The sequence below is a fragment of the Nicotiana tabacum genome, chromosome 13 (assembly GCF_000715075.1).
Source record: "Nicotiana tabacum cultivar K326 chromosome 13, ASM71507v2, whole genome shotgun sequence".
Classification (NCBI taxonomy): domain Eukaryota; kingdom Viridiplantae; phylum Streptophyta; class Magnoliopsida; order Solanales; family Solanaceae; genus Nicotiana; species Nicotiana tabacum.
Window position 1 is genome coordinate 96,836,175 of NC_134092.1, and position 18,598 is coordinate 96,854,772.

Here is an 18,598-nt window from a genome sequence, read left to right on the forward strand (position 1 = left end):
AACGAATAATGGTTACTCTAAAGATTCAAAGAATTTTTGTCATGGAAGCAATAATCAAGTGTAACTAAAAGATTAACAACTTGTTTGGATGCTTATTATTTTATAGTATTGTTATTTTAAATATAATATTTTTATTTAGATTTTATTGTATTCTTAAATTTTATCGTATTGTATCGTATAGTTAAATTTGTTGTTATCTTATTTTTTTTCTCATCTTACCCTTTCTTATTATTAAATAATCTTATTTTATCATTTACCTACCTTTTTATATAATGCTCGTACCTTATTTTTCTTTATAATATTACAAATTTATTGTTCATATTATTAGTGCATGACATCATGAAATGACGGCAAACAATATAATATATCCAAATATTATATATATTGAAACGATATGATACAATACAATATAATACATTATAATAGTATATGAGATATTATTAAAGGATACGTAACAACCATCCAAACAAGTTGTAAGTCCAAAGTGTAAAGTTTTAGGCAAGAAGCTATCTTAAATGAAATGATTATTTTTATACAAATCTTATTTATAAAAAACCATTCTGATGAAAAATGTGTGGTGCTTGATCGAAATTGTGGAACAACAATTGGTCAATCATCTAATTAAACCAATTTTTCTCTAGGAAACAGGATAATGTCACTTGTCAAGTTTTGAAAAAAGTCATATGGTATCACGTGTTGTTATAATCAAAATGTTCGCTAACTAATTTTATATAACACAAATTCTTACGGGAGCAAGGCCTTTACATAATTAATGTGGGAAAAAAACTACCCAGCAAGTATCTATACCAAGTTACATTAGAATTTTTATTAAGGTTAGTGATAAAAATAAGAAGAAAATATGCATTAATTGATTATGATTAACAGATAAAAGTTCATATTAAAACATGTGTTATATATTTGTTTGATTGATGTAAGTGTGTAGGCATTCAAATACATTTTGTCTACTCTATGGAGGGTGCTAGATCTCGATGGCAGGTAATAAAAAAAGTTCACATAAAAACCTTTCGGTATCTTCGTTTTCTTCTAAAGCTCAACCAAATCAATTAAGCTTAACTTGACTTTGTTTTTCATCATTATACAAATTAAGAAGTTTCTAGAAAAATTTTAGGTGAAATATAATGCATTATATCTAGTAATTTTTATAACAAATTCAAATTGGATTAGAAATTCTATATTTGTAAAATTTGTTTAAGACAGAGGATAGTGAAAATTTGCATCCAAGGGTAAATTTTGAAATTTTTTGAATAAAGGTCAAAGGCAAAGTCAACTCTCCAAAGGGTCGTTTGGTAGGATGCATTAGATAAAATAATGCATGCATTAACTTTGTGTATTAATAATACCTTATTTGTGTATTATATTAATGCAAGTTTGAAATAATCGAAGAAAGTGAAAAATATATTATATCCCTAATAAATAAATAAATACTTAATATATTTTTTTTATAAATAAATATTCAGTTTATACTATAATATAGGTAGATAAATCAAATAATATTTTTTGAACCTTTTTCATATAAAAACATTCATCAACATATGTTTCTTTTTAAAAGATAAAGTGAAGTACTGGTTATGAGGGTATTTTATAAACAAACAATTCTTTTAAAAATTGTGCAATGCTTTAATACATTAAATCAAACAGTGGATAAGAAAGATGTCAACATAACTAATGTCAGCATAACTAATACAAGTATAACTAATACGAGCATTACTAATACACTATAACGACCCAGCTGGTCGTTTTGAGCATTTCCATTCCGTTCAGCTATTTAAAGTCTTGAGTAGTTTCATATGATATATTATAACTTGTGTGAATCATTGGTTTTGGTTTTCAGGTGATTCGGGATTGAATTGGAAGAATGATTCTCAACTAGGAAGCTTAAAGTTGGAAGAGTTAACCAAGTTTGACTTTTATGTATTTGATCCCGGATCGAAGTTTTGATGGCTTTGTTAGTTCCGAGTGATAATTTTGGACTTGGGCGTATGCCTATATTTGCATTTAGATGTTACTAGAAGGTTTCAGCACTAATTGGCGAAAGTTGGCAATTTGAAGGCTTGGAATGTTCATAAGTTTGTCCAGAAGTTGAATTCGATGATATCGGGTTCGGATTATAGTTTCGGGAATTGAAATAGTTTCGTTATGTCATTTGAGACTTGTGTGCAAAATTTGAGTTCATTCCGAAATAATTTAATATGGCTCGACACGAATTTTGAAAGTTGAAAGTTCAAAAGTTTATTAAGTTCGATTTGAGGTACGATTCATAGTTTGATATTGTTATGCATGATTTGAGGCCTCGAATAAGTCTGTGTTATGTTATGGGACTTATTGGTATGTTCGGACGAGGTCCCGAGGGGCTCGGGTGAGTTTCAGATAGGTTTGGATTGTGTTGCGCTTGTTTTTTATCTTTTGACGTCGTTTCTTCAAGTATAAATGGTACCATATTAAGCAAATGAGCTCCAATTCTGTTTTGATTTAACCATTAGATCCATATCGTAATTACGGAGCCATAGCAAAAAAATCGTTGAATTTAGATATCGTATGAGGGAGTTATGCTCATTTTAGTGTCGGGGAATATAACGGGTGCCGGTGCTTCGCAGATGCGAAGCTGGGTCCTCATCTGCGACCCCGCAGGTGCGAAAAATAGTCCACAAAAGTGGAAATGACGGCTGGAAATGTGCAGGTGCAACTTTTTGGGCGCAAAAGCAGAAATGCCGGTGGACAAACAACAGGTTGCGTTCTTTTGGTATTTTGAGCAAATTATGAGTTCTAGAGCTTCGATTGAGGTGATTTTCGCGGCGTTCTTCTCGTATTTTCATGGGGGAAGTATCTAATCTCATTTTTGGTATTTTAACATGATTACAGTATTTCATTTGTAAATTAATCCATTTTTAATTGGAGAATTAGGGGGGTTATCAAAAACTTTTCTAAAGAGAATAATTGAGTTTTGAACAATGATTCCGAGTCGGAATTGGATGAAATTAGTATGGTTGAATTCGTAATTGAATCAGTTATCAGATTTTGTGAGTTTTTGGGGTTTTGAGGTACGGGCCCGAATTTGGCTTTTTGGTTGACTTTGAGTAAATGTGTAAAGATTCGACCTTTATCATTTGGGATTATTTCCTTAGGCATTATTTGATGTATTTGAGTTACTTTTGGTTATTTTTGAGTCGCTCGGAGCTTGTTACGTGTGGGATGGCATTTCTAGTGTATTGTTTGGCTTACTCAGTATTGAATTCGGCTTGTTCGAAGTAAGTAATATATCTAAACTTGGATTTGAGGGTATTTATGTAACACTTAGTAAATTCGGACAATGTGTGGACATATTAAATGAGTATTAATGTAATATTTTAGACATGTGAATTCCTATATGGATGAGTATGGGTGGAAATAGTTATTTTGGAATCACGACGGAGAATGAGGTGCATAAGATTCGATAAAATCGACTAAGTTTATGGAAGGTCTGTCTTATATCAGGATTTCGTGGAAATCTGTTGAGAATTTGGGAAAACCTAAAACATTAAAGTTCTATCCCTTTAAAATACCTTTCCAACAATATATTGTGGAGCCCGAACGGAATTTTGAAAAAAATATTATATATATTTTACTGGACAATATGCAGTATGCACGCCCAGATGGTCTCGTGCACGGCCGCGCACTTGTGGCAGTGCTACTGCCCTGCTGCACGTCCAGGTGCGCGGTTGGTCCTTCAGGTGTGCGGAAGCTCATCTGAGGGGTCATTTTTAATTCCCTACTTCGTCCCCCACACCCCCAAAACACAAAAACTTGCTCTATAAAGGGAAGCTCTCAAGAACCTAACTCCTCAAAGGTCCCTCCACCATCCAAGGTAAGTTCTAATGGTGATTCTAAGTTAATTTCAATTCCCCAATACCTTATTAACATGGGTAAACCCTCTAAATCATTAGATATTCGATTGGGACATCATGGTTGAGAAAAGAAATCCTAGAACTCGAATTCAAGAGGATTGAACTTCAAAAAGGTAATATCTTCACCCTCTAATCGATTATAGCTTTGAATTAATGATTATAGACTCTAAGTTCATGAGATATGAGTTGATGTATTTGATAGAAAAACATAAACGTTTATAGGTTTGGGTTGTTGATTGTTGATTATTGATTAAAGGTATTGTTTATCTTATGTGTGATGAAGAATGGTATTGATTATAGCAATTTGAGACTTTAGAATTATCTAGGAGCAAGAGAACGGGTTGTTGGGTGTAGAAATACCACTAATAAGGGCCATGAATGAGGCTTTACGCCCATAAGGTGTTTGATAAAATGGCTTAAGTAATCGAAACATGAGTATGATTGCTAATATGAAATTCCTTTGACTTGTATTGATATAGATTAAAGTTGAAAGGATTAGCGGGTGTTGTATTACACTCAAATACATGAAGTTAAGGTATGTGAGGCTAACTCTCTATGTTTGGGAATGTTAATGATTCTCCCTACACTACGTTTATTTTACGACGTTACTAATTGCCTTAGAAATATAGTTAAGCCTAGTTCCTTGAATAGTTGCAGAACTTTTATTATCTAGCTTCATAACTTGTTCATGACTTTTATTTTGAACGTTGTGAGATCAGTGTGTAATCAATATAGACTTGGGTTTGATGCCTATGAGTCTCAATCTAGATTACTAAGCATGTCATAAACAATTGAAGTTTTAGTTTTCATAATCAGTTCAAGAATACATGTCTCGGTCTAGTCCAATTCAGTATTCCAGTATCATGTAACTCAATATGATCCAGTATTTCAGCATCACATATAGCAGTATGATTCTCAATTCCTGAATTTAAATCCATAAATGTTGAACACTTGTATTTGGGCATGAGGCCGTAGTTTATATGTTTTATGCATATTTGGGCCTGAGGCCATAGTTTATGATTTATGCACGTTTGGGCATGAGGCCGTAGTTTATACTTTATGTTTTTTGGGCCTGAAGCCGTAGTTATGTATACGTATACTTGGACCTGAGCCCGTAGCTTGTGCACATATAAATTCGGCCCAATGCCATAATTTATTCAGATAAACAGGTTGTTCATCATTCAGAAGAGGAAGTATTCATATCCTTACTTTCTTTGTTCAATTCAGTTATCAGTTATCATTTCAGTTATCAGTTATCATTTCAGCTATCAGTTATCAGTTATCATTTTAGTTATTAGTTATCATTTCAGTTTCAGTTTCAACAGTTATTATTTCAGTTATCAATTATCAATTCTCAGTTATGAGCTTAGTATCAGTTTCAACATTTATAGTTCTTTTTTTCAGTTGCTTTACATACCAGTGCAATTCAAATGTACTGACGTCCCTTTTTCTCGGGGCCTGCATCTCACGATGCAGGTAATGATTTACAGGTTGACGATTCAGAGCGCTAGGACTCTCGTATCAGCTATTTGGTGATCCCCAATTCTTTCTAGGCATTATCATTACCTTATAGTCTTCAGTATTTTCAGACAATCAGTATTTTCAGTACTTCATTAGAGTCTTTATCGACTAGAATAACAGTTAGACAAAGTCGCGGGATTTTCATGTTTGCTATAGATATATTTCATAATTATATTAGTGTTTTCGCTTTTTGATTTATATCATTCAGACTTTAAGTATATCAGCATGTGCTAGTTTATCTTTCGTATTCAATCGTTATAATATCACATGTTGATTTAGCCAGCGAGTTGGTTCGCTCGGTCACGTGTAGTCAGGCACCGGGTGCCGTGTTACGTCCAGGCACAGGTTCGGGGCGTGACAATTTAACCCTGGGAAATATGTTATAAAAGGTGTATTGAGGTGATGCACATGATAGGTGACGAGCGTGTGGCCGTGCACCGGACTTGTTTTGCTATTATATCTTATCACATCCATGTTCTCCCTACTTGTTTGATTATATGAGCTATGAATCATGTTAAAAATCATGTTTAGGATATGTGCTTATTCAGTTGAGACCTAAAGAGGCTATTTCTATTGTTATAAGTTATCTGCTTTAACTGTAATCATATACTTAGTCATGATTCTTCATTTGTATATCACATCTCAGCCTCTATTCATCATTCATTGTTACATCATGTTATCATTGTTTGGGCTGATTGGCTTGAGATTTGTGAACCCGTGAGACCGAGGGGATTAATGACTGAGTTGCGGTCTGAGGGTCAGATTGTGAGGGATATTTACGGGATTGGGCTGCATACCGCAACAGATTTTATTGATTCATGATAGGATCGGGTTGCACGTCGCACCGGGTTTTATTGATTCATGATGGAATCGGGTTGCACGCCGTAGCATGCCATGTTGGCTTATATTAGCGCTTGGGTAGGATCCGCCCCTCCGCTACCAACAGTGAGTGTAGGTACCGTACAGTGCTGAGTGACTAAGCATTGATAAGTAGGGATTTTGACTGCCTATTAGCGCCTTTTTGCTTTCGTTTTAGTCTAAAAGCATTGAATTATGTCCCTGAAACTGATCAAATTGTGTGAAATTGCAAGAATGGTGGAAATTGAGTTCCCGAGATAAATCCAACTAAAAAAGAGTAATCTAAATCAAGGTAATAAAAGGCACAAAAACTTACAAAGTGCAGACCATAGAATTCCATCCGCGGCCGCAATCAAGGAAGGAAAATTCAGCAGACTTTGGAGCAAATTATGGACCGCACATGAATTGTGTGGCCGCAAAAGTTGGGCTAGGATCAAAGATCAGAGAGATGACAAAAAGGCCAAGTCCAGAACTTTCTCAAATTGCGGTCCGCACAAAATTTGTGTGGCCGCAGAAGAGTATCTTGTTGCCGCAATCATATTATTGCGGACCGCAAAAGAGTACCTTGCAGCCGCAGTGCTAAATCTGCAGACCGCAGAAAGAGTGCCTCGCGGCCGCAATTCAGAATTGTGCGGCCGCAGACTTCCAGTTATTGACAAGTTGAAGAAACCTGCGGACCGCACATGGAATTGTGCGGTAGCATAACCTCCCGAGGGGTATTTTTGTCCAAAATTGTGAGCTTTGTATAAATAGAAGAGTTTCACGAAATTAGGTCATGTTTTGAATATTTGAAGTACTGTACGCGTTTCTCTTTGCTCTTTTAGGAAACTTTAGCTTATTTTGGTGTTTTAACATTGGATTTCTCTATTTTTAATCTTTCAATATGAGTTTATTTTCTTTTTTTCTTTGTTTTCTACACCCACTATGAGTAGCTAGATTTTTACTAGGGTTGTGACCCAACCCTAGTGTATAAACCTTATGGGTAATTAATTTTATGCTTGTTTATGAATGGGTATTTATTATTTAGCTTAGTTCATGCTTCAATTATAGAATTAATGATTGTAAATATTGATTCATGCCTATTTGACTTAGTCTCTTCTTGAAAAAGAGGGACCTAGTCTAGGTTAACTTATCTAACAAGGAATTGGAGAGATTGATTAACCCAATTAAAAGGTTCAACCTAGAGATAGTAACAACCCGACTTGAGCTCTTATCAACCGTTTTGGGTAGATACCCATTTGGTCTTGAGAAATCCAAATTTGGAAAAACCACTATCTGGCCGAGAGGTATTAAGTGGGCAACATAGTGTTGTGAGCTATAACACACCACACTCAATAAAATGAGCATAAAAGTCTTTATCCCATTAGGCAAACACCTAGGTCATGGTCACAGCCCTAGGCCTTTTATATATTTGGAAAATACTCAAAACAATCATCTCTAGTTTTATATCTTTAGATTTGCAATCATTAGCTTAATTTTAGAAGTAGAAACAAAACCCTATTTGTGGAAGTGCAATAAGATACTTCACTTATTCCGAATATATGCTACTAACTCCCATCTTAGCTCCTTGTGGATTCAATCCCGACTCCTTGTTGGGTTTTATTATTGCAAACGACCATGTCATACCTCTTTAGAGGCGTGCATTTGGAGGTGATCAATTTTTGGCATCGTTGCCGGGGAGTTAAAATGGCGTTAAGTATATATTTGGGTTTGTGTGTGGAATATCTTCTTTTTCTTCCGTGTTACTAATTTGTGTGAATCAATTATAGGTACAATAATGGTGAACAACAATGAACTCGAAAACATGCCTTTGGGGGATGTGGACGTTGAGGATGACCAAGTTAAAGAGGTTCCTCTTTAACCTAAAGCAAATAGAAGAGGTCGGGCACCTCATGACAACGTCCAAGTTCCACCCCCACCTCCACCAAGAGAAGCTCCACATGGGGTGTTGCCGAATGAACAGTACGTAAGTGCAATAGTCCCTCCCTGTATTAGGGAGGGCAACTTTCAAATCACCAATGTGATGCTCACTTTTCTAGAGCAACGAAGTTTCTTTACCAGGGCTCCAAGTCAAAATGCATATAAACACTTGAAAGGGTTTGTGGACACTTGTTGGGGGAGTAAACAAATAATCGTCTCTGAGAATGCTTTGAGGTTAAGGCTTTTTCCCTTCTCTCTACGGGTGAAAGCCTTAGATTGGTTGGAAAGATTGCCTAGCCATTCCATTCGTACTTGGGATGAATTGGCGAAGAAATTTATTGCCAAGTTCTTTTCTCCAGGGTATATGGCTACTCTTAGAGATGAGATTCTAACATTCAAGAAAGATCCCAATGAGCTGCTACACGAGATATGGGAGCGGTATAGAACAATGGTCAAAGAGTATCCCAATAACGACATGGTGGAGAATATGATTCAACAAACTTTCTATCGTGGGATTAATATGACCAATCAATGTATGGTGAATCAACTTGCCGGTGGAAATTTCATGACAACGTTGTATGCGGAAGCTTGGGAGATTTTGGATAAAATGGCGGACACATCATCGGTATGGCAATCCCGGGCTAATGTTTCACAAGGTGATCCGAATGTGATTCACCTCCATAAAGAGTTGCATGACCATTGGCAAGCCATTGCCGAATTGACCACCACTATGAATCAATTAGCAAAGGCTCAACTTCAACAAGTGAAAAGTCCTTAGCAAGTCAATTCCATGGAGGGAGTAAACATGATGGTGAATAAAAAAAGGACCAAGGGTTTGTACGTGCAAAACCGAGTGGAGAATTATGTACAAGAAGATAGTGGGTTTGATCAAGATGAATCTTACAATAAACAAGAGGAGGAGGTACAATATGTGAACAACTACCAAGGGCAAATAAATAACTCTCAAGGCCCGAATCAACAATAATGGCGACCTCAAAGCAATCAAGGTAATTGGAACTCTAACAACCAAGGTAATTGGAGTGGTGGCAACAATCAAGAGAATTGGCATAACAACAACAATCAAGAAAACTGGAGTGGTGGAAATAATAAAGGTAATTGGAGTGGAAACAATCAAGGAAATTAGGGAGGTAATAATCAAGGGGGATAGAACAATAATCAAGGCAACTGGGGTTCGGGTTTTCAAAGGCCCCCGATGTATCAACAACCGAGCAACCCGCCTCCTTATCTTTCCCATGGTCCAAGTTCTTCCAACAATGAAATGGGGCATATTGAGAATATGTTCAAGCAAATGATGGAGAAGAATGCCGATTCCGATACATCAATCCGTAACTTGGAAGTTCAAATGGGGCAAATCTTCAAGTTCTAGTTACTCGTCCTAAGGACTCTACAAAGTGACATGGTGGTGAACCCAAAGGGTGGGAACAACACGGGGTATGCCATGGCCGTTACTATACAAGGAGTGGAAAAGGTGGAAATGCACCCACCTCAAGACAAAGGCAACTTATGGATTGTGAGCAAGTAGTGCAAGAAGAGGAGATCCTAAACAATGTTGAGCAATCTAATGATGAGGTTCATATTGATATTGATGATAGTGTGGAAAAGATTCAAGAGGAGGTGAACCCATCTAGGGATCACATTATTGACATACCGGAACCGGTTGTGCAAAAGGCTAAGGCACCATTACCTAAGCCTCCACCTCCATACCCTCAAACACTTGCAAAGCAAAATGGTGAAAACCAATTCAAGAAGTTTAACCAAATGATGAAGAGTCTCTCACTCAATGTGCCATTAGTTGAAGCCTTGGAGAAAATGCCCGGTTATGCAAAGTTCATGAAGGATCTTGTGGCAAAGAAGCGGTCGATGAATTTTGAAACTATCAAAGTCACTCATTAAGTGAATGCAATTGTGCATTCAATGGCTCCCAAGTTGGAGGATCTCGATGCTTTCACGATTCCTTGTACGATTGGAAATGCCGAATTTGCAAAATCTCTTTGTGATCTTGGGGAAAGTATAAATTTGATGCCCTATTTAGTTTTTAAGACATTGGGAATTGGGAAACCAAGGCCCACCTCTATGAGATTGCAAATGGACGATCGTACTATGAAGAGACCCTTGGGAGTGATTTAGGATGTTTTGGTTCGTGTTGATAAATTCATTCTCCCGACGGATTTTTTTCATTCTAGATTATGAAGTGCCGATTATTCTTGGTAGACCTTTCCTTGCTATGGGGAAGTCTCTTTGTGATGTTGAAGCCGGATAACTTACTTCCCGGGTTGGTGAATGAAAAAGTGATTTTACATGTGTGTAAGTCCATGAGGCAACCCAATAACAATGAGGTGTGCTCTTTTTTGGACTTGGTGACCGATGTGATTGTGGATAAAACAAGTGTTTTGATAAATGTTGGTGATATGTTGGAGGCCGTCTTGCTTAACTTTGATGATGACGAGATGGATGGCTTCGTGGAACGGGAGAACTCTTTGCAAGGAATGGAGTCATACACATATGAACCCCGCAAATTGTCCTTAGATCTTGAAAATAGGACAACTCCTCGTACAAAGCCTTCGATCGAAGAGCCTCTTATCTTGGAGTTGAAGCCATTACCTCCATATCTTCGGTATGAATTTCTTGGCCCTTCTTCTACTTTACCGGTTATTCTTTCCTCTTGTTTGACTAACATACAAGTAGACTCTACATTGGCGGTGCTACAAAAGAGGAAGAAAGTTATTGGATGGACATTGGCGGATTTCGGGGGATAAGCCCCATATTTTGCATGCACAAGATTAACTTGGAGGAAGGTGCTAAACTATCTATTGAACATCAAAGGAGACTCAATGAAGCCATGCAAGAGGTTGTAAAAAATGAGATCATCAAGTTGTTGAATGCCAGGGTTATCTATTCTGATAGTTCGTGGACTTCTCCGATTTAATATGTCCCACAGAAATGGGGCATGACGGTGGTCACCAATAACAAGAATGAGTTGACTCCTATAAGAACGGTGACCGGGTGGAACTTGTGTATGGACTCAACAAAGTCACAAGGAAGGACCATTTTCCACTTCCCTTCCTAGATCAAATGCTTGATAGATTGGTCGGTCGTGCTTTCTATTATTTTCTTGATGGGTATTTCGGCTACAACCAAATTCTTATTGCTCCGTAGGATCAAGAGAAAACAACATTTACATGTCCCTATGGTACTTTCGCCTTCAAGCGAATGCCATTTGGTTTGTGCAATGCACTAGCAACTTTTAAAAGGTGTATGATGGTTGTCTTCACGGACATAGTGGAGGATTACCTTGAAGTTTTCATGGATGACTTATCGATGGTCGGGACTTCTTTTGATGATTGTATCGCAAACTTGGATAAAGTGTTGGCAAGATATGAGGAAACAAATTTGGTGCTAAATTGGGAGAAATGCCATTTCATGGTCGAGGAAGGCATTTTCCTTGGCCACAAGATCCAAAAGAATGGCATTGATGTCAACAAGGCAAAGATTGAGGTAATTTCTAAACTTCCATCTCCAACTTCGGTGTAGGGCGTGCAGAGTTTCTTAGGCCACGCGGGGTTCTACCGGCGTTTCATCAAGGATATTTCTAAAGTAGTGAACCCGTTGTGAAATCTTTTAGACAAATATGCTAAGTTTCACTTCAATGATGACTGCATGAGAGCCTTTAAATTGTTAAAGTTCAAGTTGGCAACTACTCCCATTATCACCGCTCCAAATTGGATTGTTCCTTTGAGCTCATGTGCGATGCAAGTGATGTAGCGTTAGGGGCTGTTTTGGGGTAACACATCAACAAGATTTTTCATCCGGTCTACTATGCTAGTAAAACCATGAATAGTGCCCAAGTAAACTATACCATTACGGAGAAAGAGCTCCTTACCATTATGTTTGCTATTGAGAAGTTTCGTCCGTACTTGATGGGTGCTAAGGTGATTGTCCTCATGGATCATGCGACACTTCATTATCTTATGAGCAAGATAGATTCCAAAGCTCGGTTGATGAGATGAGTGCTTTTGTTTCAAGAGTTTGGCAGACCACTTGTCTCATTTGGAGGAGGAGGAGGAGGGGAGGCCGTATGATGGTCTTGAAATCAATGACAACTTCCCTGATGAGCAACTTTTGGCTATTTCAATGAAAGAGGTGCCATGGTTTACGGATCTAGCAAATTTCCTTGTGAGTGGTATGATCCCGAATGAGTTCTCTTCAAACTAATGAAGAAGCTCAAACGGGATTGTCAAGACTATTATTGGGATGAACCGTACCTTTTTCTGAATTTGTACAGATGGGGTGATTAGGAGATGTGTACCAGAAGAGGAGAAATGTGAAATTCTTGGGGCTTGTCATTCTTCGCCATATGGTGGTCACCATGGTGGAGCAATAACGACAGCCAAAGTGCTAAGTTGCGGTTTCTATTAGCCTACTCTTTACAAGGATGCAAGTGATCTAGTGAAACGATTTGATGAATGTCAAAGGGCCGGTGGAATCTTAAAGAAAAATGAAATGCCCCTCACCACCATTTTGGAGATTGATATTTTCGATGTGTGGGGTATTGACTTCATGGGTCCTTTTGTGAGTTCTTGTGGAAACACCTACATCTTGGTTGCAGTTGATTATATGTCCAAATGGGTTGAGGTCGTTTCTCTACCCAACAATGAGGCGAGAAGTGTGGTGGCGTTCTTGAAGAAGAATATTTTCATAAGGTTTGATACTCCACGGGCTATCATAAGCAATGGGGGGTCACATTTTTGCAACAAGGCTTTCGGCACCTTACTTACCAAGTATGGTGTCACTCATAAAGTCATGACTCCCTATCATCCACAAGCAAGCGGTCTAGTGGAAGTCTCCTACCAGGAGATAAAGAGTATTTTGTCCAAACCAGTGAATGCTAACTAGACGAATTGGTCCAAGAAACTTAATGATGCTTTATGGGCTTATCGGACGACTTACAAAATACCTATCAGAATATCTCCATACCAGTTGGTGTTCGGAAAAGCTTGTTATCCTCCGGTGGAACTTGAGCACAAAGCCATGTGGGCTCTAAAGAAGTTGAATCTTGATTGGGATGTCGCCGCTAACTTGAGGGTAGCATATTTGAATGAGTTGGATGAGTTTTGGTACCATGCATACACAAGTTCGTCCTTATACAAACAGAAGATGAAATATCTTCATGACAAGTACATTTGGAACAAAGAGTTCAAAGAGGGAGATCTTGTATTGTTGTTAAACTCAAGGTTAAGGATGTTTCCCGGGAAGTTAAAGTCTAAATGGAGTGGCCCGTTTGAAGTGGTCGGTGTGACACCCTTTGGTGCATTAGACTTGAAAAACAAAAATGATGAGGTATTCCGAGTCAATGGTCACCGGGTGAAGCACTATTTGGGAAAAGTTGGTGATGGCCAAATGATGGTAATCTGCATTTTGCCGCGACATTAAATCAAGCTCTTCTTGGGAGACAACCCATGTTTCTTTTTCTTTTTTTTTTTCTTCTTTTGTAGTTCAGTGTTATTTTTGTGCTAACTGGATTTGAAGTGTGTTGCAGGGTTGAGTATGTTTTACAAGAAATGTGTCCAAAAATTTGGCTAAGTGTGGAAAGAATTGCGAACTGTAATTGTATTGTGCGGACCGCACAATTATGGTTGCTACAGAAAAAGGTGCTCTGCGGCCGCACAATTACAGAGTGCGGTCCACAATTGGAATTCTGCGGCCTCACTTTCCTTCTTCTCTTGGAAAAGTCGACAAGTGTAATTATTAGGCTTAGGGCTACTGTTACCTTTTTCCCTCTCTGTTTATTCACAAGTCTGAAAATTGAAATCATCTGGTAAATCATCTGCCCACACACTCAACATCTGTGATCACTCATTTGCACTACTTCATATCTGGTATGCCTCAATTACTTGTAGAATTTTTCAATTTTTAGTTTAATTTAGAGCTTGTTAGTTAGTTTTAAGCCATTTGTTAGTAGAATTCAATTATACAACCATGTGGGGTTACAAATATAGTGGGTCAATTGGTACTTGCTATATGGGGAATGAGTAAATAGGTTTTCATGCATATACACTGTTACCATGTCAAAATTTGTACAAAAATTGCAAGCCCTAGAACTTTGTTCGTAAGTATTTTGAAATCTGCGGCCGCACAAGAAATTGTGCGGTCCGCAGAAGTTGAAATTAGGGCACTTTAGTAAGGCTTGATTCTGCCGCCGCAATGGAAAATTGTTTGGTCCACGATGCCCATTCTGCGGCCGCTATGAAAATTCTATGGACCGCACATCCCTACCCTGCAAGCATGTTTTAAACTGTGTTGTTCACTATCTCTCTGGTGTGTTCTTGTATGTTTTCACTTGAATTGCAACTGACACCTGCTTTTTCTCGGTACAGAAAATGGTTAGATCTTGAGGCAGATGTGATACTTCAAAGGAGGGAGGGGGGAACTTTCCAGGAGTCTAGGCAAGAGTGCTTTACCCCTCGCCCTATAAAATATAATCACAAATAAGGGTACAACCGGACGAGGGAGAAATGAAGAGCCCTCCGACTCCAGTTCTTATGTCCCGTCTAGGGAAGCATCGGAGGGCAACTCGGTTCAAGAGCAGCTGACTATCCAATCAAAGCCATCAGGACGGAATTAACTCAGGGACGAGTCGTCCACATCTAAGAGCACTTCTGAGGGTTCGAAAAGTGCTAGTCAGGCCTCTGAGCCTTCTTCTACACCTGTCCCTGAAGCACCAAACTACTACAATTGATGACATCCCCAATGATGGCATGGGGGGGGATGCTACAGTTTCCGACCTTGAAAGGTCAAGAAAGAAAGAGGTATGGAAGGATAGTTTGTTAGCTTAGTAGCCTTCTCCAGCTTCCGAGAATGGTGGCCAGTGAGGTCTCTCTCTCTTGAGCGTCAGTTCCATTTGAAAGATCTAGAAAAGTACAACCATGCAGTTTTGAGACAGTTTAGAGAGTGCAAAGGGTGGATGTGGTTTATCCAGAGCGTGGTGGATGCAAAGGAGTACATTGTCCGGGAATTCTATGCTAATGTGGCGCACAACAAGAAGGTGACAAAGGTTACAAAAGTGAGAAACCTCAAGGTGCGATTTGACCAACACACATTGAACACTTACTTGGGGTTTGATGATGTCAAGCCCATAGAGTACTTAGAGAAATACGCACTTGGGAAGGTAGCCCGTCCTTGGTTAGCAGAGATGCTATCAGCTCCTGGGCCACCTCCACCATAGATCACAACAGAGGTTCATATTCAGAGGAACACTCTGAGCTTTGAGGCGAAGGGGTGACAGACCTTTGTCTGTAGTAGACTAGACCCATGCCAGAATGAGACCTATCTTCCAATTTCGCAGGTAGTTCTAGTCGCTTCTATCATGACCGGGTACCCGATCAATATGGGTGTCGTGATGTTGGCCAACATCTCTGTGATTACGAGGCAAGATGACTCGTCTTACCCTTATCCCAATACTATTACAGAGTATCTCACGTATGTGGGGGTAGAGTCGAGGGATTATGATTCAAAGGTATGGCCGAAGAAGCTGTTCTTATGGTACTCTCTGATGGATACTATGAACCAAAGAAGAAGGTTCAGCATCTTACCACTGCGGGCCAGTCTGATGAGCCAGCTGTGGTAGTTGCGGATACAGTTGAGGGTCCATCCACTTCAGCCGAGCCATCCTCCAGTGCTGCAGCGATGCCTCCACCACCATCTTCAGTTCCCACTGCATCTCCTGCCACAGGTTACATGGTGCACATGCCTACTGATCCACTTTTTGTACTGCGAGTCTCCAGACACTGGCGAGCCTCAACAACTGGATGCAGACATCCACTGCAAAGCTATCTGACATATCCAGTACTGTTGCAGCACATTCATCAATTCCGGTACCTCATGTTCCTCCGACAGTGGAAGAGACATTGAGGAAGCTCCTGGGGAACTAGACTACCATAATGAACACTTTGGTATAACATGGGTCAGTGATTGAGGAGTTAAGGAAGGAAGTAAAGAAAATGAGAAAGTCCCAGTCTTCCAAGAAATTAGTTGACAAGCTCGGGAGACAGGTTACCAAGATTGTAGTAGCCGGAGATCTCCCATTTGAGATGCTGATTGATCCAGCTCTTACAGCACCAGCAGTTCCATTGGCACCAGCTGGCCAGTCTGAGGAGCCAGACCTGGATGCCGACACTGCCGAGGCAGTGTGCCAAATGTTAACAACCCAGTCACTCCTAGAGTTGAGAATTATGAGATCCAGTTGGAGGAGACTAAGGGCTCCAAGGAGCCATATGGAGTCTTCTTCACTCTTTCCCTTCCTTTACTCTTACTTTGTAAGCATTGAGGACAATGCTTATTTTTATTTGGCGGGGTGGAGTTTTTTTTTATATTATTTGCCGATTCTAAGACATTTGGCATGTACTTAACTTGATACTATTTTCTTTTTTCTTTCTCTCATGATGTATATATTCTCTCTTTTCTCTCATTATGTATATATCTTCTCTTTTTCTCTCATTATGTACATTCGTTTTGCTTTCAATAGTTTTTATTTTGTAGCTTCTTTATGTTTATTTCCTTATTAGTTAGTGTTTGATTTAGTAGCTTCTTTTTGATTTAGTAGCATTTTTTATGTTTCAGTAGATAATAAGCATTTGGGTTTCTTAATGCCGCGGTTCTTTCCAAAGGTAATTTTTTGTGTGAACCGAGTGACTCTTCCCAACGATGGATGGCGTGACAACCTTCTTAAGGGAATGAGTCTGTTTTGTGTTTAGGTGATAATAGTAGTAATAATGAATAAAAGACCTGATTAAGTCAAACTCAAAGAGTTAAACATGCTTCATTTGGCACCAATACAACATGCTTATAGTTATAGACAAGGATTTTTAAAAGGAAATAGCTCTAGATAGTGACTTTGTGACTCTTGTATTGACTTTGATACCATCGAGGGGTCTAATTAGATCATAGTGATCTTCAATCTTGAATGTGGTCATTGTGGGCCCTCAATTCTATCCTCTTTAACAATCTAGTTGCATGAGGGGTGAGATACTTTGTTGCTAGTACAAGTACCCGTGCGAAAGGTCTAGAACTTTTTCCAAAGGTCTAGAACTTGCCCCAAATATGTTTTAAGGTGAAATCATAAGTTTTGCTTGGCTTGAGAAGTGATTGTAGGCTTTCCTTGGCCCGTTTGAGTTTTCTATTGTCTACCAATGATGTCATCCCTAGCCAACCCATTAGAGCCTTTAGCCTTTCTCATTTGAAACCATGTTACAGGCCTTTACCCGTTCTGTCGTGGCCTTCTTTTGTCACCAGAGCTTTCCTTTACACTCATGTGAAACAATTGGCTAAAAACGTAAGTTTGGGGGAGAGACGAGGAAATTGAAAAAAAAGGTATCAAGGCACAAAAAGAGAAAATAAATGATGAGAAGGAAAGGCAAAGAAAAGAACAAAAAGAGTGCAAAAAGTGAATAAATGATAGAGTTAAAGGGATTCAAAGAAAGGCAATGATCCCAAACGTGGAGAAATATAAATATAATGATCAAGAAAGAGTGATGTTAAGTCTCTCTAGTCCCCCAAAGAAAAAGAAAGTGCCTCAAGGAATCGGCAAAGTGTGAGCCAAAAATTCAAAGATGGAGTGCTTAAGGAAGGTGTAACCACTTATTCATATTGTATCAATCCCTAATCCAAAATCCTTCATTCCATCCCAAAAGAAGTCCTACTTGATTTTGAGCAGAGTGAGCTACATTAGTGGTGATCTACATGAGGGGCAAGCTTATGGTACTGGAAGCCGTACTTGTGATATTCTCTTGAGAGAGATGAGTGGACCTTTCATAAATTTTTGATTTGAGTGCTAAATTCTTAAGTGATCTTGGCAAATGGAAAGTAGAGGAGGGAGAGTTTGAGATCTATTATGACCTACAAGATAGAGCGAAAGTCCTTGATGAGTAAAGTCAACCCTTGATGCTTCAATGTCACATTAGAGCTATATGTGCGTATATGTTTAACTTGTTGCCTTGTCAATAATGCATGAGTGGTGTAGGTAATTGTTGGTCCCAACTGAGGTGTGAATGGTTCACCCGTGGCTAGAATAATTCCATCTGCGACCTTTACCCATTTTTGATAAGTGGATATTTTGACTGCTTATTAGCGCCTTTTTTGCTTTCGTTTTAGTCTAAAAGCATTGAATTGTGTCCCCAAAACTGATCAAATTGTGTAAATTTGTAGGAATGATGGAAATTGAGTTCTCGAGATAAAATTCGACTAAAAAAGGAGTAATCTAAACCAAGGCAATAAATGGCACGAAAACTTACAAAGTGCGGACCGCAGAATTCCATCTGCGGCCGCAATCAAGGAAGGAAAATTCAGCAGACTTTCGAGCAAATTGCGGACCGCACATGAAT